At 42.0% G+C, this 16,290-nt stretch overlaps 1 long non-coding RNA gene across 3 annotated transcripts in view; it reads right to left on the reverse strand.

The window, feature by feature from the left end:
* LOC121133186 overlaps window positions 1-15,621 on the reverse strand; it is a 28,065-nt gene extending 12,444 nt beyond the window's left edge. Inside the window, exons 1-3 of one of the 3 annotated variants that reach the window (XR_005869965.1) lie at window positions 15,570-15,621; window positions 14,878-15,112; window positions 10,650-10,775 (exon numbers count right to left, since the gene is read on the reverse strand). This is a non-coding gene — a long non-coding RNA (uncharacterized LOC121133186). The remainder of the gene's footprint in view (window positions 1-10,649; window positions 10,776-14,877; window positions 15,113-15,569) is intronic. The other 2 variants (XR_005869966.1, XR_005869967.1) reach the window with 2 other exon arrangements.
* Between the last annotated feature and the right edge of the window lie 669 nt (window positions 15,622-16,290).

Below are 16,290 nucleotides of genomic sequence, written 5' to 3' on the forward strand. Positions count from 1 at the left end.
CCACTTCCCCTTCTGCCTGGGAGTAGGCAGCTGTAAGACAATGTTTAGTAAAAACATGTTTACTAAAAATGATACAATAAGTTCCTGGGAAAGGCCTTCCCACAGAAACCGCCCTGACCTCGACCTTGTCCAAAGACTAACCGCACCTTCAAAAACCCACACACATCCACCTCTGGTGTCAGAGCAGAACCAGCCAAGGGAGAGGAGAGAGCAGAAGTTTCTCTGGTGGGAGCTTTTCTTAGGAAGTTTTTCGTGAACATTTTTGGAGCCTGTTTAAAGTTCTCTTTATGTCGTTGAACGAGTCTCTGTGTTGTCAATCCCCGACACCCTCCGCACGTTCTCGGACACAGGCCACGCAGCAGACGTGACAATAAAATATACATAAATTGGGCTTCGTTAAAATGTAAGACTTTTACACATCTAAGAATACAGTCAAAAGAATAGAAAGGCCATTCCCAGTCCTGGAGAGCATTCGAGGATAATATATGCATGCTTTAAAGAAAAAATGTAAAAGCTGTCTTTTTCAAATAGCCCTGTCTCAACAAATAAATGGTCAAAGAACTGGATGAAATTCCCACAAAGAAGATAAATAAAATAGCAAGTAAACAGGTGTTCATTATCACTGTTCACTAAAGAATGCAAATTAGTGAGATGCCTCTTCACAGCCATGAAGATGAGGCAGAGCCAGAAGAAAGGAAATGGTGACTATGTTGAGAAATAGAAGCCTGTGCACCTATTCTGACAGGAATGCAAAATGTCACAGCCACTCTGAAAAACAGCAATGCAGTGACACTGAGGCACCGAATGCTATGTGACCTGTGCATTCCATTGCTAGGTAAGTTTAAAAAGCAAATTGATAACGTAGCCACACCATTCACAAAGCCACGGTGGAAACCACTCAAAAATTCACCAAAGGATAAATAGATAAACGAGGCATGGTGTAAGTAGGCTGTGGAATGTGGTTCTGCCTTTAAAAGGCAGGAAATTTTCTGGTGCATGCCCACATGAGTGAACTTTGGAAGTGTTATGGTAAGTGAAAAAAGCCACACCCGAAAGAACGCATATCCCAGTTTCACTTAGAGGAGTTACCTAGACTAGGAAGAGTCACACAGTAGTGGCCATCGGCCAGGGGAAGGAATGATTGCTATTGCTTCATGGGCCAGAGTTTGACTCAGGGATGTGGAACAAAGGTTCTGAAGATGGACAGAGGTGACATTGCCTCAAGTGTGAACACATTTAATTTGACTGAACTGTACGCAACCTGGGTTAAAAATGCACATTTTTGTTACACACATATGTATTGTTATATATTTATGTATATAATCTCAGTAAATGTGTTTCTAGTCAAGAGAGACAAGTCAAATATGGCAAAATATTAAAATTAGCCCTACATAAACCCAGAGATAAGCAGCACTCTATTTCTGTAAGTTCCTACATGTCTCACCTTAATTGTGAACTGGCAAAAACCTTGGAAGAAAGTGTCCCAAGACTCATTCTGCAGAATCTGGGGTTATGCTTGTTTGGTGGGACCTCTGATCACATGATTAGCTTCCTGGGGCCTAAAGCAAAGCCCCCCTAGAGCTGGTATTCATTGTGCAAACAAATGACCTAGGGATTGTATTAAAGTGTCAATCCAGTTGTTCTGAAGGGGCCTGAGAGTCTCCGTTTAATTCCCAGGTGATAATGATGTTAAGTCCAAGTGGTGAGCAGCAAAACTCCAAAGAATGGTAATAATAGATTAACTTGCATCATTCCTTCTGTTTGCTTGGTTTGGGTTGGTTTTTGAGATGAGGGCTTGTGGGATAGCTGGGCTGGCCTGGACTCACTATGCAGCCCAGAATGCCTCAAACTGTGAAATAGTCTTAATTATCATCCTGGTTAGTGTTTTGTCAACTTGACACAATTTAGAGTCACCTGACAGGAGGGAACCTCAGCTGAGGAAATGGTCCCACCTGATTGGTCTGAGGGACATTTTCTTGACTGATGGTTGTTGTAACAGGGTTAGTCCAGTATGGGCAGTGCCAGGCAGAGAGTATAGGAAAGCAAGCTGACCAAACCAGTAAACAGTGTTCCTCTGTGGTTCCCACAGTTCCTGTGTTCCTCTGTGGTTCCCACAGTTCCTGCCCCAACTTCCCTCGCTGATGGAGTATGACTTGAGAATTGTACAATTCTCAATGAACCCTTTCCTCCCAAGTTGATTTTGGTCACCCTAAGTCAATTACATACCACTAAATAATAAAGGGCTAACATAAGCCAGAAGGATTCTTCCATATAAAATGCTAACATCTGCTCATTTGTTTGATAGATGAGTATAAGGTCAAATTAGAATTAAACCCTAATCATATTGAAAATGTTACAAACTTCATCTTATTTAAATAATACTTCCTGGAAACTTTTGGCTCTGCTGCCAAAACCTAAAATAAATGCATGGTTTGGGCTATACTAATTCCTCTTCCCACAAATGATTTTTGAAACAGGGATTGTTACGGCACAAATTTCAATTGATGACAATTCACTTTACTTAATTATACAGTCCTTGAACAGCTTCTCTGGCATTTTTTAAATTATAGGATAATCCCAGGCTGGGGCCTAATAATTTCACCTGCTATAAAATGACTGATTAATTCCTAAATTGAAAATACCCTTAGGAGAAGATTTCTTGCCAGAATTTCTTAGAATCGGTCTTGTCTTGCAGGCCCTGGGTGCCAATCTAAGGAAGTTTTCAGATGTTCTGATGTCCAGAATTGGCCTAAATGACACCTAGCTGACTGGCACACAGGGACAAGCCATCAGCATCTCTGGTTAGCACCCCCAACAGGTTCCCTCTGTAACCACAGTGGCCAGGAGGGAGACCATCTCTGCTGTAAGTATCCTGCCGTTGAGCTTTTCTTGTTGTCTCCAATGAAGTTCTGAGTAGCACAAAGCTGTTTGCAGCCTTCATCAATCTTTCATTAGCCTGTGACTTCCTAAGGTCAAGCTATCTTTAATCCAAACTAAGAACCTGACACATGTTCTAGGCCAATGATACTTTTTGGACTGTATGCCAGGCTTTTCCTAACAGAATACTAGCTTTAATAATAACAAAAGTTAACAGCTACACTTTATGGTGCCCACAGTAGTGTGCCAAACCCTTTGTAGACATTTCATGTAAGTTATCCCATAGCCCTTGAAAGACATTATCATCTTCACCTCCTAACTTCAAGGAATCTCAGTAAATTAAATACATCCAAAGCCACAGAGCCCTATTATGTACCATGATACCACTTTTATTTTATTTTTTCCCTTCCTGTAGCTCTCCGTCTAAGACAAGGTCACACTGCAGAGCCCACAACCTGAGACAATCCTCTGGCTCCGTCTACACACTAAGGCTGCAGGAATGAGCCACCGGGACTCTCTCCTAGTAATTGCGGCTTGCTCACTGTTGCAGAAATGGTGTCAAACTGAGCTCCTCTAGACGGCCTCACAGAAGGATGATACACAGGGAGACAATTTCTTAGAAAGCGTCCTCTTCCACAATATGCTCTTATTCACTCTCCCTCGGAGCATTTGTTAGGTACGTACAGGTCTGCTAACTATTTACTGTCATGGGAAAAAGTGTTTACTTGTGGCAGAGAACCTGCACCGTTTGACCAGAGGATCACTGGTGTGTCTATTAAATGCCTTTTATAACAGCCACTTAGCAGTTTATAGTAAATACAATGTAGGAATTTGCTGAAATTCCTTTTTCTTTTGCTCATTATTGTGTGTGTGAGATGGTAGTGGGCATGGAGTGGAGCTCAGCAGACAACTTCTAGAAATCAGTTCTCTCCTTCAGGTCCCAGATATCCAACCCAGGTCATCAAGATCTCACTGCAAACACTTTGCCCACTGAGACATCTCGTTGGCTTCTAAGCTTTCTTCCTGAACCATGAATACTTGCAATGGAGACCTAATAATATGGGACGTGCTATTGGCAAACATCAGCATGTTATCATGTCTAAAAGGGGCTGGATTTCCTCCTAAATGACTGTCTTTCCTCTTCCTTTCTGAGTTTGATGTTTCCCCACAACAGAAGATTTTAAGATGAAGTCATCAGGAGTCCAGAGGATCCATGCTCTCCCTGACTCGGGGATCATCCCTACCTGTGTGGCGAGTCATAGGGAGAGACTATGCCCAGAGTGGGCAAAGAAAAAAAGAGTTGGGATGCTGACAGAATGGAGTGCCAAAGCAGAAAATTCTGTCTATCTCAATCTGTTTGCAGCCTTAAATTACAACCTATGCTGACTTCACGTGGAGAGGATTGAATGAGAAGGACCTGCAAGCTCATAGGTCTGAGGACTTGGCCCCCACTTGGTAGAACTATTTAGGAAGGATTAGGAGGTGTGACCTTGTCAGAAGAACTCCGCCCCTCTCTCTTTCTCCCTCCCTCTCTCTCCCTCTCTCTCTCCCCCCCCTCTCTTCCTCTCTGCTTCCTACTTGAAATCAAGATGTGAGCTCTCAGCCACTCCACCAAACACGCCTGCTTTTTGCTGGCACACTGCCCTGCCACATTGGACCCCTAACCCTCTGAAAATGACACCCAAATGCTTTTTTTTATAAATTGCCTTGGTCATGGTATTTTATCACAGCCATATAAAAGTAACTAAGATAATAACATTGCTTCAAAAGGACATTTCTCAATAAAATGTAATTCTGTGACAATGCCCTTACCAAATTGCTGCCCTATTTATTCCCCTGGGTTTGGGCGGCATTTTTTATCAGGCCCTGAAGGCACTAATAGTACACTGAGATGAAGCAGCTTCATAAATGCACACAAAATAAGCAATGATCCTTTTAAAGTGAACAATCACAGAGAAAATACTTTCAAAATCCCACTGAAAAGCAATTGTGTTGCTAAATCACAGTAGTAAACTCTACAAATCTTAAGCATATTTCTTTTAATTACATGTTTTACCCTCACATCTAGGGAGAAAATGGCAAAACAAAAAAAATGTTTTTTGATTGGGATCAGAATTATATGGTGGCCATTAAGTAACCTAAATACATTTTGTAAATAAAAAAAGTAATTGGAACACCTTGGTCAATTTGGCAGGGGAAAGGGCTATGTGGAAGGCACACAGTCTGAATCAGAGATCTTCTGGGGCCTCTCATCACAGATACAAATTCAGGGTTTGCTGGAATTTCTATAGCTAGTACATTGTGTTCATTACAATGTTGCACACTGGACTGTGTCAGTAGAGAGGAACAATCCAAAGGATAACCATGTATCATAATACAGCATGTAATCCATTCATTATGTATAACTTGCCAGTGTGTCCAGACTTTCTGCTTACCCTACTACTATATTATTCTATGTAATAGAATAATGCTTGTCAAATTTTGGTTCTGGGACCATGTCACATATTTAGAAATTACTGAAGACCCTAAAAGCTTCGTTTTTGTTGTTGTTGTTTCATTTTGTTTTATAAAACAGGCTAACTTATCAGTGGCTACTAAATTGGAAGGTTAAAACAGAAAGAACAATAAATTTGCTTATAAGTGATGAAAGCCTCCTTCTTGAGGTATAACTTTCATAGTTCCAGAAGGTGCTATGCAGGCTGCCAAGAAAAGGAAGAAATCAATAGCCCGTTTCTGCTGTGATACCTTTGAACCACAACAATTACCAGCATGATCTACAGGTACAATAGTGGCATGCCCGCCTTGGCAGTAACCAATGGCTATTTAATTGTATTAAAGGCCTACTTAATGGGAGGAAATCATGGCTGGTGCTGGAAACTTAGCCAACCACCCAGGACTAGTGAGGTCATTGATATTAGAAGAGAACCGACTATCAGTACTTTACTAGACAGAGATCATTATAGAAAACCAAACTGGTTATAATGCAGACACCAACTGAGCATGGAGTGCCCAGCCCCAGTGGATGTGTCCACAGTACAGCTCTAGCACCTAAGACTCTAGAGTATCTTGGAAAAGGAGTCAGAAAGACTTTAAGAGCCAGACAACCAGGAAGTGTTCTATAAGGTTGTGTCATCTAGAAATGATAGAAAAGTTTTACCCAGGATACCTCAAAAATAAGGCTGCCAAAACAAGACCTGAGCAATGACAACAGGCATGCTAATGTGTAAGAGGGAAATCTCACAGGGTCTACCCCTAGAAAGAACTATAGGCAACTAATGCCCGCTAAAATGGGGGGAAATTAGTCTTTCCAGGTATGAGCCCCCTAATTGGTTATCCAACACAAAGAGGGCATCCCTGAAATCATATACACACAAGCAATACTAAACAGACTCGCAGATTGTATTTGCTCTGTGTGTGTGTGTGTGTGTGTGTGTGTGTGTGTGTGTGTGTGTGTTAAACTAAAAGGGCAATCAGTTTGAGAGGGAGTGAGGGGAGACATAGAAGGGGGTAAGTGAGAAAAAGGAAGGGAAAATCTGGAACTCACAGAGATCTGCCTCCTGAGTGCTGAAATTAAGGATACATGCCACCATACATAGCTAGGATTTTACTTTTGACTTGGATTTTTGCTTTTGGTTTGGGGTTTTTTGTTTGTTTTGGTGTTTTGGTTTTTCAGACCAGGTTTCTCTGTGTAGCTCTTGCAGTCCTGGAACTCACTATATAGACCAGGCTGGTCTTGAACTCACAGGTATCTTCCTGCCTCTACCTCCGAAATGCAAAGATTGAAGGTGTATGCTACCAACACCAGTGGTTTTGTTTGCTTTATTTTATTTTGGGATTTTTTTGTTGTTTTGTTTTTTATGCCAAGGATAAGTACTTTACTAGAGTATGCTCAGTTAGGGAAAAGGTTCAACTCACTGAGAGAATACAGTTCATAATACATCTATTTTTCAAAATAATTGTTTTAAGTGTACATATTTATGGGATAAAATGGTGATCAATATATGTGTATAGTGTGTAATAATCAAATCTGGGCAGTTGGAAGTTATGTTGTTACTTTGTATTTGGAGATTTTAAACTACTGTCTTCAACTAATCATAAACTAAGTAATAGGATATTATGAACTATGGTTGCATATGTTAAAGATTACTAGAGCTTACTAGTCTATGTTTGAGAGGAGCATTTCAATAACCTCTTCAGATAATTGTGAATATGCCTTTTTGATACTACACAAGACTTCAGTAATAGTTCTTTAAAATTAACTATAACATGGTATCTAAACAGTATCCATGAAGTTTTCACAGTTAAATTAAAAGCCATTCACATACTTTGAATGAACCCTTTACTATGTTAACTATGTATGTATGCATGTAATCTATGTCTATTAGAAAATATTAAGTCTCTGGTTATGAATATTTTCCAATTACTGAGACATTAATTTACAAACAATAAATTATATTTGTCACATATCAATAATTTAGCAGACGCTGTTAATATTTGTTATTAGAACACTGAGCTCAGAAAACCCTTTAGGTATTTGGTAAGCTTCATCTCATGGTGAGAGTTAGTGTATTAGAACTGTAATTTTTGTTTGAAATCCCAGATTTTAACATTCACAAATATACTACGGTTGTTCTTCTTGGAATCGCAGCATTGTATCTTTCTGGGAGAAAATATCTGCCAGATACCCAGATCTTAGTAGTCATGGCTTGTCAATCATTCTTTCAAGTAAATACACTATTCCCCAAATAAAATGATATTATTATGTCTTTCTTCAATATAACCTCTCTCACAGAAAAATGGAGCTCCTACACCATCATCAGAATCTTTAAAAAGTATATCAGTTGCAGGCAGTGAAGAAGACGATGGTAACTAGTACCATCAGGGACTGATCTGCATTAAAACATCTACAGATTCACCCGCCACTGCTTTGGGCCCCACAAGTTCAGATTTAAATATAGTTTTAAAGGGAAAGTCTAAATGTGAGGAGAAGGCTCAGTTAGTAAGATGCTTGCTATGCAAGCAAGAGGACCTAAGATGAATATTCCTATAACACCACCCACTTAGAGGTGGCAATTGGCAATCTTTGGGATTTGCTAAAAGGCAGTCTAGCCATTGAGTGAGACTGGTAAAAATCCAACACTGCTCTGTCAAGTAATTCCCAAACATTTATCATTGATAGAAAATCAAAAGCAGCCTGGCAGTGGTGGCACACGCCTTTAATCCCAGCACTCGGGAGGCAGAGGCAGGCGGATCCCTGTGAGTTCGAGGCTAGGCTGGACCGACAGCCTCCAAAACAATACAGAGAAACCCTGTCTCGTAAAACCAAAAAAAAGAAGAAGAAAAGAAAGAAAAGAGAATCAAAAGTATGATCTAAAATGAGTACATAGTCCTTGTTGCACCGGAAACATATATAGGCCATTTCCACAAAGGATGTCAAACTTATCCTGAAGACATCTTGAGAAATGTTTATTTAGTGTTTCTGAAGTGCATTACATCATGTAAACCACCAAAGGGGATATACAAATGACAGGGCCTGATCTCTACCTCATCCATCATGGCTGAGCCTTTCTCTTGAAGCTACTGTTCTGAACAGTCTTTGTAAATTAGAACGAGTATCCCTTATTCAAAAGTGTCTGGCCAGAAGTGTTTCGGCATTTTTCAAGTTTCTAAGCATTTTTAAAGTCTGGAATATTTGCATGGTCTTTGCTGGGTTAGCATCCCAAATTCAAAAATTCCAAATGCTCAAACACATTTCAGACAGTAACAAGAAAGATGCCACAAGGGATTTGTGACAAGTTCCATTGGAAGAATTGCACTGCAATATTTATCCTCCAGTCTCCCGCACCTCTTGGATGTCTGGGTCTACTTTCTGAGAACCCAACTTGTGTTTGGGGTACATGGTATTCTTCCAACTTTGTCACATGACGAAAATACAGTACAGGAAGAGATAGAAAAGAAACATAACAGAATGCAAGTATCTGCTATATCTATGTTTCTGTGTTGCTATGAAGTACAATCACCCCCCCCCACTTCAGATTATTTGAATATTCCCCCATTGTCTTAGGGTCTCTGTTGCTGTGAAGAGATACCATGACCATGGTAACTCTTATAAATGAAAACATTTAATTGGGGCTGATTTACATCTAGGGAGTTAGTCATTATTATTATCATGGTGGGATGTTGCTAGATAAGTAGCTGAAGTTATATGCATAGATCGGCAGGCAGCAGGAAGAGAGAGCATTATGAGACAATGCGCTTTGCTTGAACTTCTGAAACCTCAAAGCCCACCCCAGTGACATACTTCCTCCAACAAGGCCTCACTGAACCAACAAGGCCACATATCTTTCCAAACAGTGCCACACACAAGAGCCTATGGGGACCATATTCATTAAACTCCCATGCCATGAAGGAGGTTGTGGAAAGTATTGTTCATGTCACCTTGTGTATAAACTTTCGTGGGAGAAGGCTACTGATGTTTACCTTTCCAGAGTCATGCAAGCACCAACACCAGTGCCCAACCCTGACCCTTTCCTTCACTGATGCAAATTAAGAACCATAGACAAATAAGATGTTGGAAGCTGGAAGGAAGGATTCTGCAGTTCTGTGTTCCCAGTTCACTAACAGAGATTTCAGATCATAATCATCATTTTCTTGTCTTCCTTTGAGACAATGGCATGGGATCTAGAAACTAGAAACCCAGAATTTTTCTTCATAAAAGTACTCACAAGGAAGAAGTTCCTTTCCCCTTCTGTGATATTCTCTCACCTACTCTTGATGTCTATAACTATGGTAGTCATCTGACCCAAAGTAAGACACCACCAATATGCTAGATGACAGCATCATCAAACAAAAGAACAAAAGAGCCCATGTTGCTCATCCTTGAACCATGGACTGACCCCTGAAATAACTCAAAAGTCCAGCATTCTTTGTTTTTTGAAACAGGGTTTCTCTATTTAACAGTCCTGGCTGTCCTGGAGCTCACTCTGTAGAGCAGTCTGACCTTGAACCCATAGAGATCCACCTGCCTCTGCCTCCCAAGTGCTGGGGTTAAGGGCATGTGCCACCATTGCAAGACTGAGTTCAAGATTTTGTGTGTGGCACATTTCTTATTTTTAAAACCATTTTTATTTGGGCATTCTGTTTTACATCCCAAGGCATCCTGACTAGGAAACATTCCATCAAATACTTTCTTTCATAAATAAAGCAACTGAGATTCACAAGACCCTGCCTTCCCAAAAGAGAAACAAAAAAGAAGCAGACTCTAAATGCCTAAACAACTTGCCCAACAGCAGAGTGACTAGGTGACACAGCTACAACTCAATTGCTAGTGTCCTGATTCTTAGGTTGAGCATTTCCCAGCAACTCTTAGAGAACAAACCGGCTATAGCCGAATGGACAGAAAGCCAGAAAGCAGCCTGGCTCTCCAGGGAAGCCATTCCAGACACTCAGGGAAAAGGGATTCCTGTGAGCGAGTACAGACCAATGGGACAAGATCTGAGCCAATTGTGTTCCTTCTGCCTTCTTCTGGATATCTTAGCCCACCCTTACGTCCCAAGAAAGCCAATTAAAAACAAGCATTGGCCATGTCATTGTCCTAGATACACAAAAATAACATTACTGTACATGACCAAGAGTAAACCAGATTCTCTGCATTTTTTTCCAACTTCCAAAAATAGTTAGGACTCACTGCCAAAGAGAGTGGGGCCTGAATTCCCATGAAAAAATTTCAGTCCATGGCATTTGCTCCAGTGTAGAAATAATTAGATACTCACAGGAGAATGGAATTCTCAGTGCTCTCTCACCCCATCAGCTTGCTTTCTGAAAGTTTTTTTTAAATCAACATTGTAGCAGCCAAAGTGTTGCCAAGACTGTCCTAGATTTGTAATCAGGGTTGTAGTCTGAAAAAAAAAGTTGCCACTCTTTAGCTATGAATATCTCACCTTTTAAAATTAGCTAATTAATTTTTTGGAGATTTTAGGAATCCCTCGTATTAAGACAAAGAACACATTCCACTGTTGTGTACATTTAAAAGGCCAGATACTTAATGTTTCCAGCCTCTCTTGCTACTAGCTTGGACACCTGACCTAAGTTCCACTGTTAGGGATAATGGTATGTGCCAATTTGACCTGGGTACTTGGTACCCAAATAGTTGGTTAAACATTATTCTATGCCTGTGAAAGTACTTCTGGAGGACAGTAGGATTTGAACCAATAAACAAAGTAAAGCAGATTCCTATCCCTAATGTGGATAGATCCCATTCAATCCACTGAAGAACTGAGTGATAAAAAGAGGATAAGAGAGATGTGTTTTCTCTGTGTGTTTTTGAGTCAGCATTTGTCTTGTGCTAACTTCCAATTCAGTCTGGAACATTTACACTGGCCTGGCTCTCCTGATTCCCAGGCCCACAGACTTAGACAGGGGCTGTGTCACCAAGGGTTCCCAGTCTCCCTCCAGCTCGCCAGATACAGATCTTGACTCTTCTGGTCCTCCATAGCCATGGGAACCACTTACTTATTTACATACATAGTCCCTCTCTTTAGGATCCACACCATTTCCTCTTTGATATATCCATCAGCCAGAAGTACCACCTTCAGATTTTAAATGGGAAGTTGGGGTGGCAAGGGAGTCAGAAATAGGGGTTGGCAAAGAGGGAAGGGAAAAGAGTAGACTAGAAACTCCTGGTTGCCATTTGGCCTGGAGTTATAAAAACAGTTTGGGGGTGTTACGGCAAAGTGGCTGAGACACTGGGCATGAGTGATTCACAAGCCTGGCTTTGATTATTGTCCACACAAGAAGCTCCAGGGGAACAGGCTGCCCTGGCCTGTTTGCCATTGGATCCTCAGTAACTGCCTCAGTGCCTAGAGCTCCACAGCTGCCCAAGAACATCTGCTGATCAAACGAAACCCACTAGGCACAAGAACACACCAGCCACTTCTTTTTTAAAAGTATTAGCTGGTGGTGATGGTGATGACGTTGTTGCTGCTGATGATAGGGGGGTGTCTGCATGTATGTCTATGTACCGCACTCATGCCTGGTGCCCACAGAGGTCAAACGAGGGTTTCAGATCCCCTGGAGTGCAGCAAGTGCAGATTGTTATGAGCTGCCGTGTGGGTGCTGGGAATTGAACTAGGGTCTTCTGGAAGAGCAGCCAGTGCTCTTAACCTCTGAGCCATTCCTACAGCCAGAACCAACCATTTCTTAAGGACAGGATTATTTTGTTTTCAGATTTTTAAATACTGATTAAATCAAACTTTACTCAGGGTCAAAACTCTGGGGAAAGTCTTAGACTCACACAGGCATAACAACTTAAGAGGCCCTGACTAGGGCTTGGCTTCGGCTTTGCCTCTTGCTTAGAAAGCAGCAATATTGGAAATATAGCTAGTGATAAAGACGCACAAGTGACTTATCCCCTGGTTGGGAAACTGGCCAGGGACATAGGAACCCAGTCAAAAGCACTCTGCAGGGAGGCAACTCTAGGTCCTGTCTGGATTGCTACATTTCTACTGCTGCTACTTGTTTTTGCTATTTCCTAGTCACTATAACCACAACACCGAACAGAAACAAAGCAGGGAAGATTTATTTGGCCTCATGGTTTCAGAGGGTTTGTTGTGGTGGATCATGATGGGGAAGTCACAACAGTGGGAGAATATGGAGTCCTGTTCATTTCATAGCAGGCTAGGAAGCAGAAAGAATAGGACAGGAACCAAAGACAGGTAGACCTTCAAAAGTCCACCCGTAGTGACCTACTTTCACTAGCCAGAGCCTACCTCCTAAAAGTTCCAGAGGCTGCAAAACAAGGCCGCTAGCTGGGAACAAGCCTTCAAGCCATAACCCTGTGGAGGGCATCTCACATGCAAACCAAAGCACTACTAAGAGGGGAACCAAGAGTACAACGGGAGGAAGCAGCTGCCATTTCTAACTTAGCTTGTAACCAGAGCTGGAAGCCTCTGTCTTCTCTATGTGCTCATTGTTAGAGAGCTGAGTTCAAAAGACAACCTGAAAGTTAGTGCTGTAGTCAAAAAACAAAAGAAAACAAAAAATATTTCCCCCCTAGAATTGCATTTCTTCAGCATTTCGGAATGGCCATTAAAAAGACAAGAAACAATAAGGTTCCCAGCAGTCATTCGTTGGCACAGAACCATCCCTGGGCTGACTGAACATACGATAGAAACAAGAGCCAACACCCATGACTTCTCATGTCAGTCAACACCATTTTATGTGTGTTGGTGGAGACAGTCCTCACTAGTCTCCCCGGAATGTGTCACTACTGCCGTACCCACTTTGTGTAAGACAAAGCAGACCCTGAGAAGTGAGTCTCTTGCCTAAGTTTGCACAGCTGGGAGGAATGCAGACTATGCCTTCACTGCTACCCAGCACAGACACCGGTGGGAAACTGAGGCACTAACTGGCACACATAGCACAGGGCTTACTGCCAACAGAGGGACCCGGGCCAAGTACCCAGGAGTATGAACTAGTTAAGGAGGTGAAAGCAAAGGAACACCTTTTTAAAATGCACAAAACCACCCCTAGTATTTCCTTCTGGAATATAATGTATAAAAATAATATGAATAGTATACTAAATGGAGAAAGTGTGGTAAACATTAAAAATATATTGAAAAGAAAATACAAACTTGCCGGGCTGTGGTGGTGCACGCCTTTATAATCCCAGCACTCAGGAGGCAGAGGCTGGCAGATCTCTGTGAGTTTGAGACCAGCCTGTTCTATAAGAGCTAGTTCCAGGACAGCCTCCAAAGTCACAGGGAAACCCTGTCTCAAAAAAACAAAAAAAAGAAAATACAAACTGACCTAAGTTTGAGTCTTTAACCTCTATCCATGGGTCTAACTTGATTATTCATCTCCTCTACCAATTCATTGTGCATTTGCCAAGTGCTGTGCACAGAAGCACATTCTGGTTAATTTAGAAGAGGGAGCTAAACATACGTAAGAAACGTCATTTGTAATTGTAGGCAAGTGGAGAATAAGTGATAATTGAGGAACACAGGGATTGGGGCAAGGGAACTGCTCTACATAATGTTGTCATGGTAAATGTCATTATATATTGTTCTAATAAATAGACCAGACAACACTAAACATGAACCTCGGTGCCAACTAAGATGTGGTAATCAGATTTGATGATCTGATGTGGCAATGTGTATTCGCTGACTGTAACAAATGTACAACCAAGGCAGAGTGGCTACAGAAAAGTAAGCTATAAACAGGGGTCTTGCCGCGTGAAACTCTCTCCCTTCTCTTACACTTTGCTATAAACCTAAAACCACTCTGAAAAAATTAAGTGTCCTTTAATCTCAAAAAGAATACGCTTTTAAAAAATTGACAGGAAGTTAAAATAGCCAACGCTTCTTGAGTGCATGCTGTAGGCCACAGTTAATTCTATGTGAATTAACTCTTTCATTCCTCACTTAAGGAGGAGAGTTCCTTTAAATCTTCCTTTTATAGGCAAGGAACTAAGGGGCAGAGAAGGGCCATAGCTTACCCAGACCTTCACTGGTTCCTAAGAACCTTGTATTAAATCTGAGCAGAGCAACATGCATCTAACCGTCATGAATGGCACCACGATGGAGGTTCAGGGAAGGCTCACTGCCAGGGAGAGGGGGGCCAGTGGTAGTTGAGACTCTCAAGAGATTCGTGAGAAGGGCAATAGAGCATCTGAGATGTGTGGAGAATAGACAGAAATCCTTTGTCCTGATCCCGAAACAACCCGGAGCCTTGCAATAGCCCTGTTAGTTTCTGTGGAGGCCACAGTGTTATTTCTGGTTGCTCTAATCTTACCCAGGAGAAACAGTAATGGTCATAACTGGCATGTGCCCCATGCTGCTAAGCACCACAGATATGTTATATCTTTAAGGTGGGTTGGAGTTCTCTTTGTCCAACACCTCCTTCTTCCTTCCCCTCAGCCCTCTCAGTCACGTCTCTGATCAGTTCCCAGCAGTGGCATCTCCAGCCATGTTCCTTTCAGGGCTGACCGAGTATTCTCCATACCTTACTTCCTGGCTTCTCTGCTCATGGTGTGGTTTGGCCCTGGAGGTCTGAACTGGACAGGGACAGCCAGAGCTGAACTTCAGGGAATGGGGAGTTCAGTGTTTGCCTGAGGGTAACTAGTCGTTCAGCAGTCAGGAACTTTTTCACCTGTGAGCATTCCATCCCAGCTGTGACTTCACATAGCACTCTAGTTCTCTTGAGAAGGGCCGACCCCAACAGGCTACTTCTGCTTCTCCTTAAAGAGACATTAACAAGATTACCTTCTCTAGAATCTTTTAAGAGGAAATGTCAACGGTCTATGAAATTTTATCAAACTATACTTCGATACATTTTCAAAAATGATCTGGACTCCAAAGATGGCTGCCAATCTTTGTCACCTTCTCTAAAAGCACATGCCACTTTTCCTTGGAGACTCTATTCCCTCTTCTCATCCTTGACTCAAGGTTGGTTTGAGACTGCTGTCAGGTGTAGAATGTGATGGAGGTGACACTGCCTTAGATCTGGACCCTCATCTTTAAAAGGAATGCCTCCATGTTGATTCTGTGTGGAACTGATGACCTCCTCACCCCACCCCAGGCATTTCTACTCTGTCTACCCAACTCCCATCCTAGGTTGGTTCTTCTGTCTTCTCTCTCTCTCCTAACCTCTACCCCTTCATGGATGACTTTAAGTCTCTTTCCTGAATGACCCACCTTCCTTTCAAAGTTTCCTAGAAGGCTTTATGGAAGCAGCACCCAATCCATCATATCAGGAGGCATAGGAAACCTCTTTCTCCATGGTTACAATAAGAATTTGGGGGCGGGGTACATAACCCCCTGCTCACCATCCATCATCATTCCTAAAAACACCCTACCTATGAATCCTGTGCCTGATCTCCTTCTCACAGACAGGCAGTGGTGGCCACACCTTTACTCCCAGCACTTAGGAGAGAGAAGCAGATGGATCTCTGTGAGTTCAAGGCCACCCTGAGCTACATTAAAGTGAATCAGTATAAAAGAGAAACAGAGCTCACACCTTTGATCCTAGCACTTGGGACAAATATAAGACAGGAACTCAGTACAGGGGAGTCAGAGGTTTGATGGAGAACAGCACAATCTGAGGTTCAGTGGATTGCCCCTTCAGTCTAAGCATTGGTAGAGGTGAGAACTCTCTAGTGGTTAGCTGCTTTATTTATTTGTTTGTTTGTTTGTTTGTTTGTTTTTTATCTTCAGCTTGAACCTAATAACTGTCTCTAGGTTTTTATTATCCTTTCACATACCCATGTGTAAAGCCAGGAATGATGGCATTCACTAGTAACCCCAGAGCTGGAGAGCACAGACCACAGGCTGGTCCCTGCAGCTGGTTGGTCAACTGGCCCAGTCCAACCAATGAGCTCCAGGTTCAGTGAGAGACCCTATCACAAAAAGCAAGGTG

This window comes from Mesocricetus auratus, unplaced genomic scaffold (genome assembly GCF_017639785.1).
Source record: "Mesocricetus auratus isolate SY011 unplaced genomic scaffold, BCM_Maur_2.0 Super-Scaffold_100020, whole genome shotgun sequence".
In the NCBI taxonomy this organism is placed as follows: domain Eukaryota; kingdom Metazoa; phylum Chordata; class Mammalia; order Rodentia; family Cricetidae; genus Mesocricetus; species Mesocricetus auratus.